The sequence below is a fragment of the Nannospalax galili genome, unplaced genomic scaffold, assembly GCF_000622305.1.
Source record: "Nannospalax galili isolate Female #2095 unplaced genomic scaffold, S.galili_v1.0 scaffold271, whole genome shotgun sequence".
Lineage (NCBI taxonomy): Eukaryota > Metazoa > Chordata > Mammalia > Rodentia > Spalacidae > Nannospalax > Nannospalax galili.
In genome coordinates this window covers 6,586,205-6,611,194 of record NW_008331789.1, presented here as the reverse complement: position 1 = coordinate 6,611,194, position 24,990 = coordinate 6,586,205, and the positions used below count along the sequence as shown (strand labels likewise).

General features: G+C 42.7%; 1 pseudogene; it reads right to left on the bottom strand.

The window, feature by feature from the left end:
• Positions 1–9,361: 9,361 nt before the first annotated feature.
• Positions 9,362–10,055, bottom strand: LOC103728901 (annotated as a pseudogene).
• Between the last annotated feature and the right edge of the window lie 14,935 nt (positions 10,056–24,990).

Here is a 24,990-nt window from a genome sequence, read left to right as displayed (position 1 = left end):
TTTTAACCTGCATCAGGCATTCATCTCTAAATAAAGCCTCCCATTCTACAAATAATGGACTGGGGAGGATCGATCTACAGATATCTCTCCAATCCTGGGGGGTTAGCAGGTTAGTATTAAATGTTTGTAGTATAGATTTTGTCCATGGAGCATGGATCCCATCCTCATGAACAGCTTGGCGCAGCTCTTTTGAGTCTGTTGCTGGGAGTGGGTACCAAGCCAGTGGACGTTGCCTTGTTATTTGTAGGTTAACAGGAAAAGCTTCTACCGGTGGGGTTTTTGGGTCCTGAGGCCATTGTGTCTGGAGATTCTGGGGGCGGCAACTCCCATTATCCCTGAGATTACAGAGCTGTTCAATGGCTGTGGGGTGTGGTGCCACAGGCGGTGGTGGCGGTGGCGGTGAAGGGGGAGGGGGATTTATCTGGGGGATCTTTGGGAGTTTTTGAAGTCTGGGTTTTAACATCTGGGTTTGTTAAATCAGTCCATGAGGATTCACAGGGGGGAAGAGGGGGGTAAAGGTTATTTTTGTTGATGGGTGGGTTTTGTCTGACTTGGTCAATTTTTATTTTTGGAGCTGTTGAATCTGTTACTGGGCAATCTTTAGGATTTTTTTCTTTATTTTTTAGGGCTGTCAAATCTGCTGTTGGGAAATCTTAAGGGTCTTTTTCATTATTTTTTAGGGCTGTCGAATCTGCTGTTGGGAAATCTTTAGGGTCTTTTTCATTGTTTGAACCCTCCCCTTTATTATCCCCTGGTGCTAGTAAATTCTCCTCAGCCTTAGGTGGGTTTCCTAAGCATTGTCAGAAGGCAGCTATTATGGGGAGGAAGGAAAGGGGCAAGTGGTGTCTTTCCTGGGTTTCCTTATTATGAGCCAGATAGGCAACATGGGTCCAGACCTCTGGATTGGAAATGTCTGCCGAAAGGACCCAGGGTCCGCAGATTTAAGGGACTGGCAACCATCCTTGTGACTTTTAACTGGTTGCTGTGTTACCAGATTTTTATGATAGTTGTAAAGGTTACTGCCTACACCCAGTCAGGCTGTCGGGGTCTGGAAAGAGGGCAGGGGGCCTTCAGCTACTATCAGGGAGTCGCCCTGACCAAGGGGCTTCAGTTGCCCACAAACCTTATCCAGACCCTCGCCTGGGGCAGTCTGCCACCAGGGGATTGATATGTTCTGACGAACACAAGCCTAGCCACAGATTTAAGGGACTGGCAATCCCTTCCCCAAGAGAAGGTTTACAGAAGAAAAATGGCTTTTAAATTTTTGTTGTTGTTGTTGTTTGTTTTTTTGTATGGCACAAGCCACCTTGAATTTTTAAGTGCTCCGCAGGGGCTAGTTAATTTAAAGTCTAACCTAACTGGTTTAGCTTCAGCTTGAGCACCCCAGGGGCAAGATAACAAAACAGATTAGGGAAGTTTATTTTGGAAGTTGGCTTTAAGGCTTATATAAAGATCCCTTAGAACTTTGGATTTTTGTTTCTAGGGGTGTTAAGATAGAAAAGGAAAGTTGGGTGAAACACTGATTTCTAAGGGAACATGCCTGGGATCAAAATCTTAGGTGATTCCACTCGGTCCACAGAGCAAGCCTGCCCGCAAATTTAAGAGATCGGCGACCGCTCTAAGAGCACTTAACTGGTCATTGTGTTACCAGGTTTTTGCATTAGAAAGATGTATAGATAGGGGGTCTTGTCTACACCCGTCCAGGCAGTCAGGGTTGTTAAGAGGACTAAGCGCCTTCAGCAAACATCAGGGAGTAGCCTTGACCAGAAAGCCTCAGTTGCTCCTTTGTCTTTAACGGTCCCACGTGAAGACTCAGACCGAAAATAAAAGGCGGAAAAAGAGGAGAGACTGCCAATCCCCAAGGGTGGGGCGGCTTAGAGGCAAAGCTGCCTTTATCCTCCTGATGGGAGGTGATAGGAAAAAGAGATTGCTGATCCACAAAGGTAGGATGGCTTAAAGGCAAAGCTGCCTTATCCTCCTGTTGGGAGGTGATAGGAAAAAGAGATTGCTGTGGCTTAAAGGCAAAGCTGCCTGTTACCCTCCTGGTGGGAGGGATACTCACAAACTCTGCGCATTCCAGGAGCCGCACGTTCAGGCGCCAGCTGCGGAGGTCTCTCCCTCTCTTCGTGGGTCGTTGGCCACCGGCCCACGAGGGCAGGGAGAGCAGAAGTGACGAACGGGGTCAGGACGGCCAGTGAGCACTGATGGAAGAAAGCCCTTCCGGGGAGGCTGGTCCCAGGCGCAGTGAAACAGCAGTGATACAGCTCCAGACAGTGAAACAGCTCTGTTTATTCAGTGGGAGAACTAGAGAATTTATAGTGTGGAGGCAGTAGCAAAAGCCTCAGTTGATAGGTGCTCATAGTATGCTTTATTTACATGTGGCAGTGGGCTCCTATCTTCCAGACTATCAGGCAATGCCTGATTATCATATAGAAAAAACCTGGGGTAGTTTTTACTCCAGGTGACTATGCCAAAGGTCATGTTCCAGATAAGGTCAGGCATCCGTGCTTAGTGGTACTTTCAGGTGAGCCAGGAAGAGAGCAGGAGGCCCCCTGCTGAAAAGGGGAGTCCTTCCATTTGGCACTGAGCCCCTCAGGGCTATCCGTACATGGAGAACTACAACCCTAACAGCAGGGTTTCCCAACACTTTCTTTCCATTTGCAGACAGGTTCTAGGAATGAATATTGCAAATACCTGGAAAAAAGGGAGGGGGGTCACATTTATATCTATCTGTCTATCATTTATCTATCATCTATCTATCTCTATCTATCTATCTATTTATCATCTATCTATCTATCTATCTATCATCTGTCTATCATCTATCTATCTAGCAATCATCTATCTATCATCTATCTATCTAATCTATATCTATCATCTATATCTATCTATCTATCTATCTATCATCTATCTATCTTATAATTTTATAAAGCTGTTTAAAATGACATTTTTTTTTTGCCAGTGACTGCTTTGCTTTGTTCTCTCCTGATTATTTCTTTAGAAAGAATAATGAAATTTTGACAGCATTACATGAAAAAAGAGAGGTAGTGAGGATCTCTCTCTCTCTCTCTCTCTCTCTCTCTCTCTCCCACACACACTGCTATTATTTCCCTCTCCCTCTATTTGTATATCTGAATTTTGAACACCCTGACAAGGTTTTATGGTTTATCCCCCATGGTTTACTATCATTTTGTTACCCAAGTCTGATATCAAGATTATAGTTAAACAAATGTTACAAACACTTTGGGAATGAGGGGTGGTGGTGGTGGGCTTTTACAGCAGCCATTCCTGGGAGCCGTTGGTATCCTTGGGGACTAAGCTCCACAACGTGGTTGACCTGTGGGATTTCCTCCTTCCTTTGTCAGCCTGTTCCCTTCGCAGTCCTCCCAGTGACATCCTCTGGAGGAACATCCATTGACCTCATCCTGTCCACACTTGAGGGATCCTATGTGATTGCCAGGTAGGGATTTTGTTGTTTTGTTCTGTTTCTTTGTATTTCTACAACATCCCCCATGTCTGGAAGCCCACAATAGATAAGTGAGTAAGTACCCTTTTCTAAATAACTCCCCATCAACCCCAAACCCACTGGGTCTTTGAAAGTTTGCCGTTTTCAGTGACAGCACAGGCAGAGCTCAGAGCTTCAGTAGGAATACTGAAGGTGCTGAGATGTATTATTTGCCTTTCCTAGGCAACTCCATGGTTGCAGCTATTTTTCTTTATTTGTAACAACATAAAATAGCCCATGAAGGTGGGCATGGTGGCTGGGAGGATCATTCTGCAGTGTTAATGTGAGAAGAGGGTTTGGTTTCCCAATCACCTTGGGCCAGAACATGGAAATGAGAGATGATGGATAGGGATGTTAAGATAGGGAGTCGGAGACTGGGATTTCTGGGACATTTGACAGGGACAGGAAACCGGTCCCTGCCAATCTGGAAGTGCCTGAGGTAGGGTGCTGTACAAATGGCAGCTGGGTGCTCATTTGCAACCCCGAGGAGCTGCAGAATCACTAAGAGTACTAAGTCTGAGCTGTTGAGGAAAAAAGAAGATGGGCTTGAGGGAGCAAGACAGCAGTTATGGCCAACAGAGACTGTGACTGGTTTACATGAACTGTGGATATTGATTGGGGTAGGAACTTCAGAGGAGAGCAATCATGAAGGAGGGAGAGTGTTTTTGTGTTTGAATCACATATATTAATAATCTTAGTATTAATACTGCCATTGCAAAACACAGCTGTCCCTCCAAGGGGACTAGTTTATTGTATTTAAGTCAACTATGTGTGACCATGGCCCTGGAGCATAGATTCATATTGTCCAGAATGACATATTCCGTTGTGGAAGTGGTCACTTAAATTTCCAGTCAAAGAACAAAAGACAGTCGCAAGTCAATGCATTTACCAAATACATTGATGGTGACACTGGGTAGGCAGGCTGAGACAGAAGCGAGGGAAATTTGTGTTATAGTTCTCAGATGCTATCTGATGACATTCTTAGCTTTGGCATTAGTGTCAACACATTCTAAAGGTTTTACTTGGTAGCCAAAGGGGATGGCAGGTCAGGTATAGAGGTGGCTGATGAATACCTGCTAAAGTGACTGACGATGGGTCAAGATATTTTTGACTTTTAAGTCTGCCACATCCCAATTCTCTACAATCACTGAATTCTAATTGGGCAGTCTATGGAATCTTTAAAACCGATGTGTTTCATAAAAAAAAAAAAAAAAAAAAAAAAAGAGGAATTTCATCTTATAGCTCCCCCTGTTGGTTAATCATCAAATTTTGTGCATGTGGAGGCCAGATGATGTTTTATGTCCCATGGCACGAGGAAGGCCCATTCCTTGGCTCTGATATAGATGAGAAGGCAGGAAAGCAGGAAAGTAGTCCTCAAGATAGAAGAATATTAAAGTCCTCAAGATTGAAGAATATTCAAGGTATTAAAGAAGGAATCCCTGGCTTATCAGTGCTACAAGTAGCATGATCCAGGTCTGAGCTCTTTCATGTCCTTGATATAAGGATATATGATAGTAATGGTATGTCTAAAGTTGAAATAATCCAGGACACAGTGTTGCCTAAAGGTGAAAAGGCAACAGGTGACAGAAACAGACATCCCAGTCAGCTACACATTTCTCTCTGTGTATCACCGCACTCTTTAACTATGAAGCTTCATTTTCCCCTTTTGTCTATGGTCAGTTATATTTTATGAAAGATTTTATTTGTTGTTTGGAGTATTTGAAATAATTCATTATTTTTTCATGTTATTTTTCCTTTGGGCCACTTTAATTCTATAGTTATAACTTCATATGGAGTAGCTAGTTTTAATTCTAGAAAAATTCTGGTCTTCAGTATCTAAATTGTTGTAACTCTTATTTGTGGTTAGTTACTTAATTTGTCCTATTATTTTGGTATTAGACAAATTCCAGTTTGGGGACTTGGATAACAACATAGTATCGTTTTAAAAATCATTTTCACAACAAAGTTATCCTTTCCCCCTGAACCATATATTGTTAGTGAGATGGGTAGAGATAAGAGGCCAGACTTATGAGAAATCAGTATTTTGTTAATTTTTGTGGAAGAGAATCATATTTTCATTTCACAACTAGAAAGGGAAATGGATCTCCAATAAGAATTATTTTGTAATATTAAAATTGTTCTTGATTTATTTGTTTTTATTTTAAGGGTATGAGTGTATTGCCTACATGCATCTGAGTGCACCTGTGTTGTGCAATGCCTGTGGGGGTCAGAAGAGGGCATCACATTTCCTGGAACTGAAGCTAAGGACTGTTGTTACCTGTTGTAATAATCTTTTTCCATAATCCTAAGCAAGTTTAATAATTAGTTCTTGCAGGTGTGTACTTCAGCTAAGACTGAATGGAGACTTTGAATGACCAGTTTTCTTAAAGCACCAGCAAAGAACAAACAAAAATCAAGTTGAGAGGCAAAAACATCTATAATGTACTTTTAAAGGTGCTTATATACTCACACATAAGTAGACACACAAAAATATCAACCTCGTAATTAAAATTTTCAGCCAGTTTTTTCCCATGGAAAAAAAAGAATTGATATAGTTCCCCAAACTCTCTTTCATTTCTTGTAAATTTGAAATTTCAGCATTTCTTAGATGCTTCTAAATTCCAGTTAGAATATGCTGCCCAGTCATCATCTCTGGTTATATGGCCTAGGACTTCTAGTTTACTACCACACACATACACAAAATAAAACAGCAACAACAAAGCCCCCAAAAACTTAGGAATAGCAAACATTTCCCACTTCCCCAAAGACGCTCAAGTTGTCACTACAAGTATAAGATGTGAAGCCAGCTGGAGTACCAAATGCTGTCTTCCTTCTTCAAGCCCTTCTTTCTTTGAATTTCAGTTTCCTATTTTATTGTCTCCTTTTTTTTTCTCCTGAAAATTATAAAATTTTACTTTACCTTGTGGGCTTTGTGTTTCTGTTTTTATATTAACCTGTTTGTTAGATTTGTTCAAATCTTATCAACTAAAAGGAATTTGGAGTAAGCTTATATGAGAATTATGTGTAAGCAGTTTGATTTGAATAGAGGCCTCTTTTGAGGTGGGGGCTTTATCGTGTAAACATGCACATAACATACTTAAAAGTAGCATATAGAAACATGTATTCACAGGGCAGGATGATATAGCCTTTAAGCTGAAACCTTAGCTGAAGATTTATCTACTGCTTATGGCTAGATCATTTGGATTTCATCTCAAGGTGGTTCCTGGGTTTATCCTACACATTTGTGGGAACATGAGGGGATTTAAGACACTGATCTCACCTTATTTTCTGTCTTTCTGGTGGAGCCATTAAAGTTACATTCAACCCAGGAATGAGGTATGATATCTTTGGCTTCCTGTGAGGCCATTTGATGTCACCTTGACACCCCTACCCTCTGGGATTTAAGGGGATAAGTGCTTCTATAATGTCCTTCTGACTAGGCTCTCATACAACTTGTAAACTAAAGGGTTCAAGGTTGCAATCAGCAGGAGAGAAGGAAAAAACTCAGGAGTTAGATGTTGGAGGAATAGCAGAAGAAAAAGTCTGAATGCTAGCAGACAAAGGTTCTGACGAATGCGCTAAAATGAGAACAAGAGAATATCCACCAACAAGCTCAGAAGAAACCAACAGATCATCAGCCAAACCAAAAGGGAACCTTGGCCCCAGAAGGAACTTGCCAGCATTCATCCGGGGAGACAAAATGTAAGATCGGGCATGAGGGGTTTTGTTGGTACCTGGTGCTGCTCTGACAACCTTGTGAAAGTAGATCATGCTTGGGGCCTTAGGCTGGGTCATGGGCATAAAACACAGCTCTCAGTCCAAGGGGAGGGAGTGGGAGGTAATATGTTCTGAACAGGGATTCAAATTCAGGTAACCACAAATGACATGTTCCATCATGAAAGCAGTTACATGATTTTTTTTTTTTAATCGCAGAAAAGAATAAGTCAGTGCCTTTACCAGGCATATGAATGAAGTGTCAAGTCGGGGGTCACAACAAAGCAGGGAAATCTCAGCCAGAGGTCTTACATGTGAACTGATGGCATTCTTAGCTTTGGGGTTGGTGGAACCTAGTGGTTTGCTAATACATTCCAAATGTTTTATCTGATGGCTGAAAGGATGCTCGGTAAGCTGCAGGAGGCGATACGTGCCTACTAAGTGGACCAATGATGGAAAAGGTGATTTTGGTTCCAGATCTGTAATGGTCTGATGCTTCACAGTCACAAAATTCTCATCAGTCAGTCTGCAGGGCCTTCAACATAGTTCTAGATTTTGGGGGGAACTTCAGTTCATAATACTCTGTTAGGAGGTTTCTCTGTAGACAGAGGGGTCTCTCTCTCCCCTCGTGGGCCGTTGGCCACCGATCCATGAGAACAAAGGGAGCAGAAGCAACGAACGCTTTCAGGACGGCCAGTGAGTACGATGGAAAAGACTTTCCAGGGAGTCGTTTATTCAGTGGGGGTCAGGGAAGATATAGTGTGGAGGCAGCAGCCAAAGCTTCAGCTGATAGGTGCTCATAGTATGCTTTATTTACATGTGATAGGGGGATCCTATCATCCGACTATAGGGCAATATCTAATTATCATATAGAAAAAACATGGGGGCAGTTTTATTACTGGTAACTATACCAAAGGTCATGTTTCAAATGAGGCCAAGCATCCGTGCTTGGGGGCACTTTTCAGTTAAGCCAGGCAGAGAATAGGAGGCCCCTGCTAAAAGGAGTCAACCTTAACAGCAGGGTTCCCCAACATTTACTGGCATAGCCACTCTTACTCTCTGGTTTGCTCAAAACTGCCAGTCCCCGGACTCCAAGGAGGCAGCTAAAGTGGGATTGTGAGGGCAATAACTTTGGGGTGTGTATTTGAAGACTTCTTCCTTTCACTAGGTGAGAATTTCCTTCTCAGTAGTAAAGATAGGCTGATTCACAGTGTCAGAGGGTTTCGTTTCTGAAAACACTAAGCCAAGTCACGAAAATGACAATTGTTTGCCACCTAGATGGAATGACTTATTAAGCATGGCTAGGATGTGGACAGACAGAGAAAGGGGACGCTTCCTATGTTAATTAAGGAGAGGATTAAAGGAAAGGGGGGCAGAGTTCACGTTTATTATAATCTGCAGTCATGGCAAGAATGAGAGCATAATCAAGGTCTCTGTTATATGTTAGTGCTCATGATGGATTAAACAAGTGCGTGTTAAATTATCTCCATTAAAACGATTCTGTGGCCAGGCCTGGTGATGTGGGTCTGTACTTCCACTTTCTTCAGAGGCTGAGGAAGGAGGCACACGTTTAATGCCCGCCTGAGCTACAGAGTGAGTTCAAGACCAATCTGAGCAATTTAGTGAGACTCTGTCTCAAAAAGTTCGAGAAGTGAGTGAAGGGTGGAACTCAGTGGTGGAGTACTTGCCACGAAAGGCCCTTGGCTCAATCCCTAGTACCCCCACTCCAAAACCCCTATTCTGTGTGACTAATTAATCAATATTAAATTTTCCATTAACTTAATACAGATTTATTCCTTAGTGAAAAGGAGTAAATTTCTGATTTTGGAGGAAATGGTACCTATGCAGAGATCAAATTATAAGACATTAATGTTTGGGGAACTCCAATGTCTACTTATGGCTTCCTTAAGTCATTTTGTAATATTTTTGTTTTGAAACCCGAGAACAACATTGGTTGAATTTCTCACAGAACCTCTCAAACTGATAGAACATGACCAGTATTAGGTGCCATCTAACTCCTCACCAATTGAGAACAAGAAAGGTGTTCATGGTAACTGCTACTCAGTGGGGAGGGGGTCTTATGTCAAGGGGATTATCACCTTGATGTGACATGGGGGGGCGGGCCAGTTTTCTTGACCAGTGTCTTCAGACCACAGAGCAGCCACAGCTACGTGGCCTTCTGGCTCTGGGCCTTCTCCTTTCTTGGTTCAGCCATGGCCTCGGGGGTCCCTTGGATCTCATGAAAGAGCAGAGCAAAGGCTTCCTCCATACTTTGCTGGGTCTTGGCTGAGGTCTTCACAAAGGGGGCCCTCATCTGTGGGCACAGACTGTAGCAGCAGTGTGAGCATCTTTGGCAGTGATCACCGGGTCATATTTGTTTTCTTTTAGGATCAGGGGCTGCTTGTGGTGAGGGCCCCAGGTGGACCATGTCTGCTGAAGCTAGTCTGGAGATGAGGGGTCATCAAGAGCAAAGACACCCAGCACACCATCACCCACTGCCAAGCATGCAGGACCCTGTGACTATCCTGCCCATCTGTGTCCAACCTATTCAAAATGTAGCCCCTGTCGTGCAGGGCCACCTCCTTCCAGGAGGAATCTTGGATAGTGGGGTCATGGGCCTTCATGAAGCAGTGGTGGGTCATCTGGATAGTGAATGTGCTCTTACCCACATCACTTGTGCCCACACCAGATACATAATCTCCCCAGACAAGAAATCTGAGGCTGAAAAATGTTAACTTGATCAGTGCTGCAGACTGGTGTCTGTAGCTGCACATTCCACCACACTTCCTTTGCAAAGACCAAACTTAACTGAACAGCCTTAGAAGCAACAGAGAAAATCTGAACCCAAGAGCTCTTAGTCCCATGTTAGTCATTTTTCCATTGCTGTGATAAAACACCATGACCAAGGGAAGTTATGGAGGAAGAGTTTCTTTGGTTTACATCTCCAAAGGGCGAGTCCATAGTGTCAGGGGAGGCCTGGCTGCAGGTGGTGGCCAGAGCAGACAGCCTAGAGATTATATCTTCAAGCAGGCACATGAAACAGAGAAAGACTGGAAATCCCACAAGGCTTAAGAACTTTCAAAGACCACCTCTAGCATGGCCTCACCGCCTAAAAATTCAGTGGCCTTCCCCAAAGAGCACCAGGAACTGGGAACCAAGTGTTCAAATACTTGTCCGCCTCTGGGGGTCATTCATACCACCACCAACCCACACCATCACATGCTTCCTTTTATTAAATTCTCTTGCCTATTTTATTTTACATTGATTTTTAATGATTTTTGAGGCGGGGCTGTCCCATTAGCCATGGCTGGCCTTGAACTGGCAACTCTTTCCTCATCCTCCAAAGCACTGGCCTTACAGGTGCATGCCACTATGCCTGGCGCCAAAATAGTTTCTTTTTTTAATTCCTTTTTAAAAGCATCAAGACTTGAACCCAGGGCCGCCTATATCTTGACAGGCCAGTGCCTTCCTGCTGAGCTACATCCCCCACACACTGATCTTTAAGGTCTGGTTTTACACAAGTTTTACTCGTTTCTTGCCCCAAGAGCCATGTCTATGATCCCTCCCCACTCCCATTCTGCTTTTTGAAGTGTTAAAGTTCTATTTATCTTTTCACTAGTTGAACCCAGTTCTCACTTGGAGAGACCTTTCCTCGTTAAAAATATCCGGGGGTGGGGAGGGGGCTGGCAAAATGGCTCAGCGGTTAAGAGCACTGGCGGCTCTTCCGGAGAACCCAGGTTTGACTACTGAGCACCCATATGGCGGCTAATAATCATCTGTAACTCCAGTTCCAGGAATCCAATGCCCTCTTCTGACCTCCACGGGCATTTCACCACATGGGTGCACTTATACACATGCAAGCAACACACTCATACACATAAATAAAAAAAGTACACTACGTTATTTCTGTTCCTTAAGTCCTAGACCAGAGGACACCTGGCTTCAGGATGACTCAGGAAACCAGGTCTAACTACTTACCTTGGAAACCAACTGGAGAAAGTAAGGGTGAAAGGTCAGAGAGGAATTTACCCAACATAGCCATATCAGTAAGACAAGAGGCAGCAAGTCCTCTGGATGTCCCAGCACCTGTTGGGGTCTGCAGGCCCGAGTGAAGAGCGAAGCTTTTGAACAAAAGGAATCTTGTTAAGCCTGTTTAGCTGTAAGCTCTTCTCACATCACTGCAGTTGAGGATGGCTCTGCAATCACTTGTTTCCTGCTCTACAAAGAAGCCAACACTAAGGCACTGGGTATTTGCAAAGAGAAAACGTTCCATTTCAGTCAAGGAGGCAAAAGACATCTAACCTCTGCCCCTACTCACTGGTTGGTGGATGTGGTGGGGATTTAGAGGAAGGGAGAAGCTGCCTATTGATTGGATGATGTGCTAGATAGCTTCAGTTTTCAACGTGACACACCAGGGCAGAGGGAATCTCAACTGAGGAATTTCCTCCATTGGATTGGTCTGTGGCCATGTCTGTGGGCATTTTCATGACTATTGAGTGATGTGGGAGGGCCCAGCCAACTGTGGGCAGTGCCAGCCCTGGGCAGGTTGTTCTGTATTGTTTAAGAAAGCAGGCTGTGCACAGGTCAGGGGAGCAAGCCAGTAAGCAGCGTTCCTCTGTGGTCTGTGCTCCAGGTTCCTGACCTGAGTTCCTGCCTTGACTTCCCTTGATGATGGACTGTGAACTGTAAGCCAAATAAACCCTTTCCTCCCAAAGTTGGTTTTTGTCATTTTTTAATCACAGCAACAGAAGGTAACTAAGACAAATGATGAGAAGGGGAGTTTTGGGATTCTTTTGTGTGGGTGTAGACAGTCATCATAGTCAGCATGCCTCTTGACAGGCCTCATGTTTCTTTTGGGTTGAAGTTATGTTCTAAGTGGGTGATTTTTTTTCCTTTTGGTCTTTTTGAGATAGGGTCTCTCTGTAGCCCCAGCTGGCCTGGAACTCATTATGTAGACCAGGCTGTCTTTGAACTCACAGAGATCCACTTGCCTCTGTCTCCTGGTTTCATGCATTCTGTCATACATGTTAAGTACCCAGATGTCCCTCAGTGCAAGTTCATACACTGAGGTCTAGTCAGTCTATGTAGAGTCTCTCCCTTAAAGAAGATCTACTCACCTTCACCCAGCGGTAATCAGTTGCTAATAGTTCCTTGGTTAGGGTTGAGGCCTGCTGCCCATTTCCCTTGTTCTATGCTGAGTTTTTGACTGACTGAGTCTGCATGGGTCCTGTGCATGCTGTCACCATTGTTACAAACTCATATAAGCAAGTTCCCAGTGGCCTGAAAGCCTCTGCTTCCTTATGTTCATGAACCTACCCTGGCTCCTACAATTTTTCTACCCCCTCTTCTGCAATGATCCCTGAGTAAGTGGGTGGGTGAGGTTTAATACAGGAGTCCTATCCAGGAACATGCACTCTGCAGTCTCTTGTTCCCTAAAACTTAGCCAGTTGTGGCCTTCTGTGTGCATCACACTGTTGTATGAGGAAGCTTTGCTGGTGAGAATTGAGGGATGTATTAGCATTCTCTCTATCCCTGTTCCAATATGTTCCATGAGCCTTAGGTATAGAGGTTGAACTATGAATGTGTCACTTAGAGCTGGGTGTCTCTCATCTCAGACACATATTCACTGCGTGTGGCCAGTTGTGGAACTCTGTAGTAGCCATCATCTGTTGTGAAAAAAAGAAACTTCTTTGCTGAGTGGTATATGATATACTTGTCTGAAAATGTAAGGCCATATTTAGCATATTGTAAGAAATTTCCTTTGTCTAAAGATATGACAGAGACAGGGTTATCTCTAGAATCTATGACCTCTCCAGCCATGTGTATTTGGCTGTATTTACAGTGCCACCCATGAGTTCCCTCCCGTTGAGAGGGCTTTAAGTCCAGTTAGACAGCTGTTGATTACCCCCTAGATAACTGTGCCACTATTGCACCAATAGATATAGTTTGCTGTGCTTCTCGTTGTGGTTACTAGGCTTTACAGCTGTGTTGGACCAGATTTATTTTCTTTCTTAGCAGCTTGCATAGTGTCCTCTAGAACTATGAGATCGAGTCTTCAGGGAGAAGGCTTCCAGGTCAGTTCCAGCTCCATTGCTCAAGTCCTGTGTTGGAAGTATGTCCCATCTTCAGCCATAGGGTCTTACTTTCAAGTCTGGGAGGTATTCAAGGACTGTGGCAATAGCCTGTTCTATTTGGGGAGTCTCTCGGTCTACCCTGACCAACCCTTGAAGGGCGGTTTCTCCTGTCTGATACTGTGTTCCCTGTTAGTCTTCAGGTATATGCATACACTCATGTTCAAATATTTTTCAGGGGGGGTTGAGTTAATACATTTCCCTCTGGCTTTTATGCCACCTAAACTTTATTTATTTCTCCTCTTACTTACTGGATCTTTAGCCTACCAAGTCTACAGCATTAATTCCTGGGTGTGTATTTGACCCAGGCCCATGGGCCAAAATAGACTGCATGTGTCTGCTGACCAGCAGTAAAATATTCATTAGCCTTTGTCAGGAAAAAAACCACAATGAGATCACAGTGAGATGGATCCTGAAACTGGGGGTTGGGGGCAGGGAGGCTCTACTTCCAACTAACAAGCATTATTTGTTAAGAATAAAATCGCTTCCAGAAGCCAACTAGAATCATTTAACTCAGCTCCTATAAAAAATTTCAGAAAATTTGTGATGTTGAATTATACCTGATGTCAATTAAGTAGCTTCAAACTCACCATCATGAGAGTATTTATCCTGTAGAAACTGGCAAATGTCACAAATTAGGACTTTCATTCTCTGTAGCCAGTTTTTAACACAGCCTGACACTGTAGGTGCCCGCAGGCTCCCTCTATTTTCTTCCTGGCTATATGGATTCAGGAGGGACGTGAAAGACAGCCATGGCTTTCAGGACAGCATTTTGACTACCTTTAGTTTCCTGAATGTGTATTTCTCCATCACAAACTTCTGAGAGTTCTGTAGTCAAACAGACCTCACATCACTAGTAGCAACCCACGCTTAGTGTCATTTCTGTCCTTACCGTTGACTCCCAACTCTATCACTGCTTTCGTGCTGATTTGGATTGATCTATTATCCATGTCTCTAAGCCTGAGTTTCCCCAGCACTATGCTGGGGATAATTCTGTCAGCCTTATGTGTGTACATGTGTGTAGTAGAGGGGGGATGAAATGGTTCCTATTAAAGTCTTTGTTTAGGATTTATTATTATTGTTGTTATTTTTATTGTTTTTACACAGAGTATCCCTGTAGCCTCAGCTGGCCTGGAACTCTGGAACTCAGTATGTAGTCTAGGGTAATCTTGATATCACAGAGATCTGCCTGCCTCGCCTCCTTGCTGGAATTCTACCACACTTGGCTTTGTTTAGGATTTAATGTGTAGCCTCTCCATCAACAATAGCACTAATTATAATTATGTTTTTGTTTATTGAGTATTCAGAGATAACTCAGAGAACACCTGAGATGCTTTAGTTGTCTTCTTTATGAGCTGGTACCACTTCCACCACAAGGTGGCTCTCTCTCTCTGTCTCTCTCTCACATACACATGTGTACACACACACATGCACACACACACACACACACACAGAGGCCTTTTTTTTAAAGAAGAAAATGGAAGCCTAGATATACTAGAGCCAGTTTATTCAACTAATATTAACTTTCAAAGAATCTATCTTCTATCTATATACCTATCATCTATCTATCTATCTATCTATCTATCTATCTATCATCTATCCTATCTATCATCTATCTATCTGTCTGTCTATCTATCTATCATCTATCTATCGATCTATCATCTATCTATCTATCATCTATATCTATCTATCTATCTGCGATCCATCGATCCATCTATCTATCCTATCATCTATCCATCCTATCATCTATCTATCTATCTATCTATCTATCATCTATCTATCTATCTATCTTTCCATCTACCTATCTATTTATCTACATAACCATCTCTCTCTCGGTCTCCATATTTGAAATCTTGGTGATCAAACCCAGCATTCTACAATGCTAGGCAAGCACAGTTCTACAGAGCCACATCACACTCAACTGTGGGGTTTAATGGTGGTAAGGAGACAGGCTGGACATCAGTCTTCAATCTCTCTCCTTCAGTACTTCAGGCTAGTTCTGTGCGTCACAACCTGGCTACATATTAAAATTACTTGGGAACCTTTTCAGAAATAGTTGGATTTATGGGCTGTATTCCAAATGACAGATTCAATTGGACTGGATTTCAGCCCAAGCACCAGTCTGTAATGAAGCATCTCACATAATACTGTGTACAGAGAACTTTAAGAACTGCTAAGCTCCTCTTATTAATCTTCCCTGAGCCTTAGTTAATGCATATGTTTATAACCCAGAAATATCTAGATACCAACAGTTCATATCAATACAGGAGTTTTATATTAGTTGCTTTTCTGTTGTGTTAAAACACCGTGACCAAGGCAACTTTTAGAAGGAAGAGTTTATTTGGTTTATCGTTCCAGAGGGATCAGGGTCCATAATGGTCGGGGGAGCCCTGGTAGCAGAGGTGACTGGAAAAGAAAACTGAAGGCTCACCTCTTCAAGCAAGAATAAGAAGCAGAAAGGGCCAGACTGGAAGTGGCATGGCTATGTACTTCAAAGCCCACCCCAAGTAACATGTTTTCTCCAGCACAGCCACACTTCCTCAGTTCCATGACCCTCCCCAAAGAGTACCACGAACTGGGGACCAAGCATTCAAATACTTGGAGCTATGGGGGACACTCTTTCAAACCACCACGAGTCTCCTCTGTAAGCAGCCACTTTGTGACTCCAGTCCATCACCTCTTCAGATCAGTATCACTCACCATCTCCTGTCTTCACAAGCCCTTTCATGAAATGCTCAGGAATTCCCACTGGGGGTCAGCAGGTGAACAACGATTCTGAGAATCCTTTACTACTGCAGAGGCTGTGGAGCTCCTGTGTTCTGGGCAAAGGTTGGCCCTTGCAGTGGCTCTTCCAAGCAGTGGATAGTGGATAGCGGATAGTTGCTCTTGGTTAAGGATTATTTTCTACACAACTGGCCTAGGTTACCAGGCCATAATAAGTCATTTCCTCTACCTCACAGAAATGCACCACATTTACCAGGTAGAGCTCAGCACACAAGGGGCTACAGCATCATTCCTCCCTTCCACAATCCGCACTTTGCTCCAACCACCGAGGCCTGCATTACCCAGGCTCGCTCCTTCCTCTCTCTGCTATGTTCTTCTTGGACAATGTTCTGTTTCTTCTCATCTGACCCCTGAATGGGTCCATCAGGTATGTTTTAATAGAGGTAATAAATGGCGAACACTCTTCTCCCAGAATCCTCCTTCGTCTTTCTATACATATGTAAAAATATATTTGAGAGATCTGGTGTAAGTTTACTCATTGTACTCTCGTAGCTCCTACTCTTCCCAAGTCCCATCTCCAAGAGCCATAAAAATATCCTTATCCCTTAACCAATGGTCAGAATGAACCTCTTTTACCTAGATGTAATGTAAAAGGACTATTATAATGATTGTTTATAGAACAAAGGACTTGCTGCAAAGCTAAGTTCAAGTATCACCATGGGCACATAAAATACTCATTTTTCTTACTTTCAGTCAAGTTTATGATTCATTTACCACTGGTCAACCTATTACATGTATATAAGGTTGGTATAAATGTGTATCTCAAAGGGTTGGTGAGAATATACAATGAGATTATTGATGCAAAGGCACAACTCTCACCTTAAAGAGGATAAGCAATAGTTTATTGTGGAACCAATCATGACTGACCATGGCTCAGGAACACAGATTCAGGTTACCCAGAATTCCATGTTGCAGTGTGGCAGTTTCATGAAGTGTTTACAGTAACAGAACAAAGAAAAGCCATAAATCAAGAGACTTCACATTCACTGGTGGAAACATTAAGATGTGGATGCAGCAAAAAAAAGTCTCAGCTATAGACTTTAGATACTGTCTGATAGCTCTCAGCCTTTTGGTTGGTGGAAGCTGGTGGTCTGCTAAGTTAATGCATTACAAAAGGTTTTTATTTGTTAGTCACAGGATGTTAAGTTAGAAACAGAGGTGGGTAACAAGTGGCTATTTAGGGGGATAAAGATGGACCAAGATAAATGGAAATGGACTCTGGACCTGTAACATTCCACACTCTCCACAGTCACTGAAGTTCCAATCAGCTAATCAGCCTTTGCAAAGTGTTCAGTTTTAAGATGTAGTTTTCCTGAGAACTTTTGTTCACAAGATAAAATGAGGAAAGATCAAAAATTTGTAATGGATAGTGACTGTCAGAATCAGTAGTTATGCTAACTTGATCTAAATAGAGGTGCACCTTTGGTCAGTGTGATGGTTGATCTTGGTTGTCAAGTTGACATAAATGGGAAGATGTCCCCTGTTGGTTTGGTGAGCCTCGGAGCAAGCCCGAGAGTAGCATTCCTGCACGATTTCCGTTTCAAGTTCCTGCTCCACTTGAGTTCCTGCCCTGACTTCCCGCGATGGTGATGGATGGTGAGCTGTAAAATAAAGTAAAACCTTTCCTCCCCAGGTTGATTTTGACCACGGTGTTTATCACAGCAACAGAATGATAACTAGGAGGTAGGTGTGGTGGCACATGTATTTAATCCCAGCACTTGGGAGGCAGAGGAAGGCAGATCTCTGTGAGTTTGGGGCCAGCCTGGTCTACCTAAGTGAGCTCCAGACCAGCCAGGGCTATATAGTGAAACCCTGTTTCAAAACACCAAGCCAAACAAACAAACAAAAACAAACAGCCCCTCCAATCCCAAAACAACAACAACAACAAAATAAGAACAAAGAACAATAGAAAACAAACAAACAAACAGAAAAAAACAAAGAACAAAAAAAATCCCAGGAAGATATCCAGGACAGCCAATGAGTGTCCTGTGGCCTCTTCTTCCTGCTCTTGTACCCAATTCAGTGCAGTGGTTCCTGGTCAGGACAATCCAGTGAGGCCATCACCATACCACCAACTGGGAAAGTCACACTAGCCAGGGTGATGGGGCCTCTGTGCTGAAATGCAGGACAGTAGGCCCAGGGTCACTTGCACCTCTCCTTCTTTGCTTCTGAAGTTAAGAGAGCAGCTCTCGGTCAGGTGGTCTTGAGGGGTTTTTTCTTTTTCTGTTTCTCTATGAATAGATTGAAAGTTCAAGTAGTTCAGGAAAGTTGAAGAAGATCTGTATTAATGAATTTCCTCCACAAAGGTAAAGAGAAAGCATTAAATGTGGGAGGCAAGCTGCCCTGAGCAGTGCTCCCTGCGCTTCCTTGGTCTGTTGCCTATTAGGAATCTGGACGAGAGGAGGCCTGTACCTCCAGTAAACTCACAGCCGTTCTTGAAGCTAAGAGGTGAAAACACTTTTTTCTTAGGGTTTTAGAGACAATTGACATTTAAAAAAATATGTGCATGCCTCCCCCTACCAAAGGGAAGGTCAGTTTTGGGGCCCTTTCTTAGTTATCAATCACAGTTGAAGCGGATTTGTTTACCTAAGGGGATGATTTATTTCACTTATGAGGGACCATGAGAAACCTACGGGAGGCCAGACTGCCCGGCTCCATGATGGAGGAGTGAAGAAGGAAGGAGAGGAATGTTTTCAGGTTGACAGGCTTCCTCTAAAGGATGGGTTATCTGCCTACAGCCAGGAGGTCACATCCAACTTGCTGATAGTAGTTGGTTCTAACTTTTTACTTTGAAATAATTTGAGATGCATTCCACAACATTTTGTAAATAAAGTTTTATTGTAACATTGTAGGAATGGCTTTTAGAAATGGACAAAATCTGAACTAATGACTTTTCATTAATTCCAACATAACCATGTGCTTTTGTGTCTTGTGATGTTGGCATTGGATCTTGTTTCCTATGCAACCTCAATTTGGCATTTGATAATGAATGAAAGAATGACTACGAATATGCTTGAGAATGAACTTATCAAAGCACCGGAAGGTGACACTCCACCTCCAATGAGCACAGCGAACGTTGGGAAAAATGATTGACCTTGGATGAATGAGGTATTCTAGAACTAGGGATGAAAAGGCCAGACAATCTGTTAAGATTAGGGTGGAACCAAGCTTGTACTTCCCCGACTGAAGAGACCAATTTGAATAAAATGATGGGTGGGCTGGACTTGGGACACGGTTACAGGGATGGAGGTCCAGAGACAGTTTTGTCAGCGCAGCTCCATGAGGCAGTCAGTTCCAAGAAATGTCGAGGGTAAGAAGGGTCCTCTGACTTTGGTCTGCTCTTAAAAACCAAATAAACGAAATGAAACAAAACAAAACAAAAAATGAATTTAAAGCCAGGTGTCATGGTGCATGCCTTTAATCCCAGCACTCTCTGTGAGTTCAAGGCCAGCCTGGTCTACATAGTGAGTTCCAGGACAGCTGTTTGTTCAGGTGATTGTTAATGTTGGCTTAGTAATGCCACACATCATATTTGTTTGCATATTGTCTTTAGCTTCTTTGACACAACAATGGATAGAATTGAGGTATTGCAATTTAAAATGTAAAACCTATTAAGTCTAAAAGTCTGCGGTGTCTGGACCTTTACAGAGTAAGTTTTCTGGTTCGTTTGTTGTAAACTACATTTCTCAATCAAACATTCTTCTTAGACTGTCTCAGATTCCAGAGTTCTCCTGACTGTGACCCAGAGATCACAAGACACTGTAGAAACAGAGTACTTCAGAGTTTACGTGTGGCCTTCCAGGGAGATTCCTCATGCATCTTTGTTCTCTCCAGAGTATCTCCCGAAGCCATCCTTTAGTGGTGGAGACACCATCACCTGAAGATCAACTCACCTTCTGTGGACCAAGAACTGCTGATGTTTGATGAGTGAGTCCTTGTTTTGAGCTGAAACATAGTGGACAAGAGCTAGTGTTAAATTAGCATTTTGTTATTTGCGACTCTGTTTCTAGCTTTGAAGGGGAGGGCTTCATCACTCCTGAGTGGGTAGCACTTCCTGATAGTGAGAATGTGAGAGAGGCCTTAAGATGGGCATAAATGCTGGCTTACCCTAGTGATGAATCCAAAGGATGCTGGGGCATGAGTAGATGTGGTGGGGTGAGAAGCTGAGGAGAGAGTCAGAAGTCTGGGCGTCCTCTCTCTCAGATTTGTCATCAGTGCTCTGGAATAGAATGTGTTGCTAGATGATTCCACTAGACAGAAAATCCCCTAAGAGATCACAAAGGGGCCATATGGTCCAAGGGAATTCGAGAAACCCTGAGGATCCCATGCATTGGTCTTAGAGTCTCAGCTTAAAGCTACGTCAGATTGAATAGCACTCTTGTCATAACTGTCCGTCTTCTGCCTGATTGCCCTGTTTTCTTGCCGTCGAGCTCTTCTTACCTCACATTTGCTTGAAACCAGGAGGTGTGAAGGAAAAGAGACGGTGTGCCATCTTTTTGAATACAGTGAAGTTTTTAAGGGTCCAAGATCTTCAAAGATCTCTTTTATCAGAAACACTGAGTTCAAAATCTGTTTATTCAATAACTGCTCTTGCCAGCTCTTCCCTCACTTCCTTCTTTCGGACTGTAGTTTCTTCCACTTTAGTTTCCTCCTCTGTAAAGCAAGTGCTAGAGTTAGAACAGGGTTTCAAAGTCATCTTCTTGGGCCCTAAGCCAAGGGGTTCTGAGAGGCTGGGTTTCCAAGCAGAACAGCTGAACTCCTGCATTCATTAAACCTCCTGTGACCGTCACATTCCCATTGCTGAAGAAAGACATGCTCAAAGAGATGGAGGTGTTTTCTTCTGTGATTCTTTCATTAAACACTGGATACAGGTATCAAATTATGACACTGTACTCTGACACTGTTCTCTTAACTCTGTACAGTTCAATAATAACAAAAAGGAAAACATCTCCTAGAACCCAGTGAAGTTTTTTACTTTTGCCTTTATTTTTAAATTGATTTTTTTGTGATTTTCACACAATATAATTTGATGGTATTTAGATCCTCTCCCCCATTCTCACCGCCCCTTATTGCTCTGACCCACTTTAATGTACTCTAATTATCTATCTATCTATCTATCTATCTATCTATCTATCTATCTATCTATCTATCTATCTATGTATGGCCTATAGAGTCTGTCTAATTTGTGTCTCCAAATGTTGTTCAGTGTGGGTCCATCCACTGGAGCCTGGTTAACCTTCCAAGAATCCCACTCTTGAAAGAGATTGTGTCTGCCCCTCCCAGCAGTTATTTGTTGCCACAGTGTCCTTAGGTGGGGTTGGAGCGCCTAACCCACTTCCTCATGTCTATGCTGGAATTTTTTTTCTGGTTTGAGCTTGCATGGGACTTGTCCATGTTGTCACTATTGCTGTGAGTTCATATGAGTAACTGACCAGCTGTCTGAAAAATGCTGTTTTCTTGTGGTCATCTACCACCTCTGGTTTTTACAATCTTTCTGTCCCTTCTTCAATAATGATCCCTGAACCTTCGGGACAAAAGTTTGGTATAGTTGTTCTATTTGGGGATGAGCACTCTGCAGTCTCTGCATGTTGACCAGTTGTAGGCTTCTGTGTTAATCGCCAGCTGTTGCCTAAAGCAACTTTTCTGGTGAGAGTTGAGAGATGCATTTATCTATAAGACCTCAATGAATTTTGTCAGTATTTCTCAACGTACAGTGCATGTTCTAATGGATCAATAAAAGCTGATAGGTGATACACAGATGAGCATATTTAATCTTCATAGTTACATTTGTTTTAATATCTATTAGGAAGAAGTATAATATCAAGTGTATGATACATTGAAATAGTTCCTTACTATGAGGCTAAATTAATTAAATAACTGCACTTATCAGTACAAAGTCAGAGTTCCAGTGATAGAGGAATGTCACCAACGTGAGTGACACTCAGGTACAGAAGTCAAATGGCTTCCGCAGGGTGTCCTGGCTCTGACAGTCTAGGCTGTCCTCTCCTCCTTTTCCCTTCCTCCTCTTGGGTCTTTCCCCTGTTTCTTCGCTTTGGCAATATGCTGTCTTGGAGAGGGCGTCACGAGTATTTTTATGTTCAGAATGGTGGCCCAGCCATCTCAGGGTCTCCACTCAGTGCCTGAGTCTTCGGTCTTTCCCAGGAAAGCTGGTTTTTAAGGTGGCTCTGTCCCCCTTCCTTCAGTTTCTGATGAGGTCTATAGAGCAGATAGGAAGAAAAGAAAACTAAAAGGAAAGTCAGGAAAAAGAGTTCTTCAGAGAATGCCTGTGAGCACTTTATTTGGGACTGGAGAAGGCAATTTTAATACACTAGCAGAAGACTCATGTTTGAGAAAAAAATTCTGCAGAATTATCAGCCAGTATAGTCTTATAGACTATAGAGTCTGTCTAATACCTTTTTGGCTGTCAAACTTGACTTATTTTTATTTCTTGGCCTGAAATAATTTCCTACATTCTTTTTTAAAACATACTCTTGATGAGATAATACATGTCTGTTTTCTGTGTTCTGAATTCTGGTTGATTTTTTTTCTATAGTTGCTGAGTAGAGAAACCAGGTATTACATAATTACTTATTATCTTTAAATTTTTTCTTTCTGTCTTTTTGAGACAGGGTGTCCTTGTAGCTCCAGCTGTCCTGGACCTCACTATATAGAACAGGCTGGACTCGATTTCACAGAGATCTACCTGCCCCTGCCTCCTGAGTGGGAGTAAAATTGTGGCGCTACCATACCAAGCTTTGTTTCTTCTTGAGACAGGGTCTCAGGTAGCCCAGGTTGACCTTGAACTCCTTATCCTCTTGCTTCTACCTCTCAAATGCTGGGATGCAGTGTGTGCTGCCATGTTTGGTCCCACGTGCACTGAATATCCCTACTTGAGGAAATTTGATGTGCTGTGTGGACAAACCTGGATCTGAACTTGGCTTAACCATGTACGAAGTATACAATGGTGCTATTTATCAAAATAAGCTTGGGTCTCACATTCTTTGACTTCTTTATACTATTTAGACTTCCACACGATGTTTTGGTGAATATTTAAGAGGTGCTATATAAAAAACATCTTCAGCCTGAGCAGGTTTAGTTTTAGATGCTAAATGAATGTGTTCTTTTCTTCATTTTCTTTTTTTTTGCAAGCTTGACAAGTCATTGCACTCAATGCTACATATAAGGCAAGGATGAACACAAATAGGACAGGATGCTGAGTTTTCTTTCATGTTCCAGTTCTTACAGAATGGTGTGGCCTCAGGGATCACTGTAGAAATGGATTTTAAGGGTCACCAGGGGCATGTGTCACAGCTACTTAGCTGTCTTCCAAGGTGCAGGAGGGGGCAGTTGGGAATACAAATGTCACATATTTACCAATGGGAGCACACACCCTGCTCTGAGGAAGTAAAAACTAATATAGTGTGAAATTCATCTAGAAAAAATGAATAACTCTTGAACATGGGATGGTTGTAAGCTTATTTACATGTTATTTCTTGAATCTTCTCAGCCAACTGGAGAGAAATGAATTAGCACTACTGGCTGAGCAGTGTTTGGGTGGCTGTGGACTGAACAATTATCCCCTTTTAGGCTTTAGGAATTACTTTAGAACATATTGGGAATATAGCACATGGACTGGAACAGCCCAAGCTCTGTCCTACCCTATCACCCCAGCAATTAGATGCCTTTTGCTATGGTTCCAGTGTGACTGCCAAAGTTCATGTGTTGGAAACTTAACTCCCAGTGAATAATGTTGAGCGGTGGGACCATTAGGAGTGGGTTAACTATTATAGGAGTGGGTTAACTATTATAGGAGTGGATTCCTAGTAAAAAGATGAATTTGAGCCTGGCGTGGTGGTGCAGGCCTTCAGTCCCAGCACTTGGGCCGCAAAGGCAGGTGGATCTCTGTGAGTTTGATTCCAGCCTGGTCAACATAGCGAGTTCCAGGCCAGCTGGGGATACAGGGAGACTCTGTCTCAAAAAGAACAAAACCAAACCAAAAGAAAACAGAAAAAAGAGATGACTCTGAAAGTTAATATGAGCAAAATATGCATGTGTTAGAATTAAAACCATTATTTTGTATGCTGGTTTAAAAAAGAATGAAAGACCATCAGAACAAAACTATACAAAATTTATACTCTTGACATTTTAAAGTATACATGTTAGTGGAATTAAGAATATTCATTTTAATTTGCAAGAATCACCATCATCCACCTATGGAAAAAATTATCTTCCTCAAATGAAACTTTGTACATATGAAACAATGGACATATTCTAGTCTCTGCCTCACCTTAAGGATCTTTCTTAAGTGTACGTATTCAGTACTTGAAAGATTAGTAGTATTCTTATATATGCTGTGATTGTTGATTTTAATTGTCAACTTGGCCTCATCTAGAATCACCTGGAAAGAGAGTCTCAATGAGGGATTGTCTAAATCAGGCTGGCCTTGGTGGATTATCTTGATTGCCTTATATGAAAGGAGAAGACCCATCCACTGTGGGTGGAGTCATTCCCTAGGCAGGGGGTCCTGGATTGTAGAAGTGTGCAGAAGGCAAGCTGAGTACAAGCATGCATGCATTTCTCTCTGTGGATGTGACACCGCCAGTGGTCTCAAACTCCTGCCACTGTGACTTCTCTGTGGAGACGGGCTTTAATCTGGAGTTCTGAGCTATAACAAACCCCTCATCCCCTATGATACTTTTGTCAGGGTATTTTTACTGCAGCAATAAGAAATGAAGCTAAGATAATGTCAGAGGCCACATTTTGCTTCTCCAGCCACGGTTCGGTGAAAAGCGTGTAGTGCTTCCACCTTTTGGTTGTTAGGAAATGCTGCTGTCACTGTGTGTGTAGATGTCCTTCTTG